This window comes from Octodon degus, unplaced genomic scaffold (genome assembly GCF_000260255.1).
Source record: "Octodon degus isolate 3935 unplaced genomic scaffold, OctDeg1.0 scaffold00399, whole genome shotgun sequence".
In the NCBI taxonomy this organism is placed as follows: Eukaryota; Metazoa; Chordata; class Mammalia; order Rodentia; family Octodontidae; genus Octodon; species Octodon degus.
The window spans coordinates 520,719-524,402 of NW_004524975.1; the positions used below are offsets into that span (position 1 = coordinate 520,719).

General features: G+C 37.9%; 1 long non-coding RNA gene and 1 pseudogene across 1 annotated transcript in view; both read right to left on the reverse strand.

Moving 5' to 3' along the window:
* Nucleotides 1–848: 848 nt before the first annotated feature.
* On the reverse strand, nt 849–1,546 carry LOC105741283 (annotated as a pseudogene).
* Nucleotides 1,547–2,377: 831 nt separating this feature from the next.
* The window catches only part of LOC111814662, a 6,093-nt gene continuing 4,786 nt past the window's right edge, over nt 2,378–3,684 (reverse strand). The window contains exons 2-3 of the long non-coding RNA XR_002819583.1: nt 3,126–3,228; nt 2,378–2,411 (exon numbers count right to left, since the gene is read on the reverse strand). This is a non-coding gene — a long non-coding RNA (uncharacterized LOC111814662). The remainder of the gene's footprint in view (nt 2,412–3,125; nt 3,229–3,684) is intronic.

Here is a 3,684-nt window from a genome sequence, read left to right on the forward strand (position 1 = left end):
ATTATGGGGTCAAAGAGGAAAGTGATCAATGATGTAGACTGTGCCTAAGGAGAGTCACATGGAGAGAAAACATTCTCTCAGGCTTTCACAGAGAGCAGATTGTCCAAGCAATGGCCGTGACTTATCCACATGGCTGATACTGACAAAGGTTCTTCAATCTGAGGTACAGGATCTCAGGATAAATCCTGAGGGGATTTCACTGAACTTATCAGACCCAAAAGCTACAACTCTTGTTGCATAGGTCCTACTTTACCTTGGTCTTAACCATCCAGCAGAAAAGTATAAAAATGAAGTATAAGAAGTAAAGCCATAGTGTTATGTTGAGTTGTAGGGGACTCAAGTAAGCAATTTCTGACATTGCCAGTGAATCGGAAGACCCAATACTATTATGGACTACTGAACTCTTTTAGAATATTTTGCTGAGTTTACACACCTATAATATTTAAATGATGGAACTTAACAAATTTCAATTTTATACAAAAATTCAGTTTTACTGTTATATTAATAGGAGCTGACTTCTGTAACTTACAGGCAAGCATATACTTCTGTTTTCTACCTCCTAGGTGAACAGAAATATACACAATGTATTGTTTTCCTTAGGTAACACCTGATTTTTATATTTCAATGAGATACCATGCAACCCTTACATAAACAAAATGACCAGGATAGTAATGAAACCATCTTTGGAGGAAGTACTTCATATGCATCTTATTTAAATAAATCTTCTAGTAAGAAATGGAGAATTCACTGCTTTTAATTTGAAGGTTTTGTAGCTTTCTGTCAAATTTCTATGTGCAACTCACTAACATTTCCTTAGTGGAAATATCAGTATTTCTGAATCATAGTTTTTAAAAGGACTTTAAAGTCTTAAAATCTGAATCTCTTTTGGCTTGCTTCTCTCTTGATTCCACCCAGGCTTTATTAACGGTTTGCATCATCTCCATCTTCATAAATCTTTAAAACATTCATTAATCCCTCACTAGGATCTGTCTTAGCATCATAGGATGGCTTTGCTTTTTCTTTGCACTCTCTCAACCTGAGTTAAGTATTCCCACTGAGTGTTCTCTGCTTTCTTTCTATGCAAGATAAGAACTGTATCAGTCTTGACTTTTTTTGAAATGCTTTCCACTGAGATGGGTTTCAAGAGGTTGTTCACAAGCACAGAGTAACTCTTCTCATTTAGATTCTTTACCAAAAGATCAAATGACCTCTCTGTGAAGTGCACCTGCGCATTCTCAGAAGGAACCTGATGAACTCCAGTTAAGGTCATGTAGATTGTCACAAGCTTCTCTGACTAATTCCATCTGTAATTAATGATCTTCACTGTGTATTCTTTTGTGATGGGAGCAACCACAGCAGCTGGTTTTTCATTGTCAAGAAGTTCTGGTTTCTTCTGTGATTTTTGTTGCATCTTATTCTTTATTTCTGTTTCAGTCTTGGATTTTTCAGCTGTAAGGGTATCATGTACTCTCTTCCTAGTAGCCTTTTCCAGCAATGCCTTTACTTCTTCTAGATCATTCTATAACTCCTCCAAAGCTGAAGCCATGGTTGGGCGGGGTTGGACTTAAGGCTGGAACTGCAGGCAAGCATGCAATGACAGGAACGGCCCATGGGCGTGGACCTCAGCAGTGCTAGCCATGGGCTGGCAGCTGTGAGCACCCGACCTAAGTTAGCCCACAGCTCACCCTCCGCAGGTGGTGACTCTAATTTCTTGTGATTAATAAGTAAGTTCCTGGAATTTGTTTACAATGGATTTTATTTTTAAGAGTAAAAACAAAAGTGAAAACAAATAGCAGAAACAAAGACAGAAACAGGGTAGCATACAACAGCACATGTTACAGATTTTCAAAACATGAATAACTAATTAACAATGGTTGTTATATTATCTATTTTTATCATCACATCTTTTGCTCAGATTAACAGATACAGTTATACAAGATTGGACAAATAATTGAATATTACTCCTTGCTTTCAGGAAACCTTAATTTTTTTTCTTGTCTTTTTTTAGCTTAAATTTTATTTTACCAAGAGCATAATAATAATTAATAAGACACTAGAAATGGTACATATTTAGAAGATCAAGATGAGAGGTATTGGGCTGGTGAGATGGATCAGTGGTCTAAAGCACCTACTAGAACAAGCTTAGCAAAGCACAGGGACTGCTGTTCAATCCCCCAGCACCACATGCCAGCCAGCCCCGCCCCCTGGTGGGCTGAGCTGGCCACACACACACACACACACACACACACACACATAAAAATAAATAAATAAATAAAATTAAAAAAAAAAGATGAGAGGTATTCAAGGATGGTTTTTGCATTACATATTGCTGTCCTCAATGTAGTTGCTTAGATTGCAGATATCAGCATATAGAGTTATTCAAGTTGAAAATTCTACACATTAAATGGTTCCTGAAATTTTTAAGAACAGGATTAAAACTGGACACAGTGAACTTCTCAGTATTATGTTTAAAAATACATTTCTTCATATCATTTCTCACATCTTACTTTCTAGTAAAAATATCATCATACTCATTATTTTCCTGTATCTTCTGGGTAAAAGTACCTCTTCTAAATTGGAATTTGTTTGACCTCTCCTGAAATACATGATTATGTACAAAGTCAGATGATTTTCTGTGTTTACCCTTCTTTTATGTCCCTCTCCTACCACCTCTGCACCAGCATTCTTCTGACACACTATAGTGATATCTGTAGCTCAGGGGAGGTCACAGCCCTGGAGGTCACATTGGCTGCAGCATGTGCTGGCCACTTGGGCAAGTGTCCCAGACTTCCTGAGACTTCCTTTCACCTCTACAGGGCTAGCAGCATTGGGATGAATTATCTGTAAGACCTCCATCCCTTTCTTAGTTCTCATTATCAGAAGCAAAATAAAGTCTTTTACAAATTGATTTATTGAACTTTATTCTATTTCACATATTTTCAACAAATCTACACTGAACAGAACTTAAATTGACTCCAATTATTACATGTAATTTGTAAATCACCCTCAAACTGAGCATATTTTGAATAGCTATTTTGCTTTCTTTATATGCTTTTCTTTATGAGCTTTCTTTAGCACATACTCTCCTTTTTTGAAATAAAAGGGAAAAAATTCTATGTACTCACCATGGCAGCAGTACGGTCCACCTCAAGTGTCTCCTTGGCATATGTGGGGTCCTGAGGTATGGTACAGATGCACAAGGAGTTTCACCCAGCCATTGTCTTCCAGCTGAAAACCACAAGGATAGGGCCATCCCAGAATAAGAGAAATTTCTATTAGAAATCAGCAATTTTTAAAAACATCCCCCATGAAAATATATTGCAAATTATATGACACAGGAAAAGGCATAGAAAGATGCTCTGATGTGAAGAAATTTATTTCACAGGTTTTCCTCTCAAACCCAGCAATGTATCTGAATATAAGTCAGATTTATTCTCAAAAGTGAAAATTGTTGCAAAAATGGGAGGATGGGTGTTATGGTTTGTGTCTAGGTGTCCCCCCAAAGCCTCTTGCAGTCTTTGGGTGGCTTCTGGAATTTGTGATTGATTACTGTGGGTGTGGTTGCTGCACCTGCCCTGGGGCAGGTAATTTGCATTACAATGTAAGGTGGGAAGAGAAACCAGCTGCTTGAGCTGCTGCTACCCCTCCCTTGTGCTCGTGCTGCTCTGCATTGGACCCAGATGG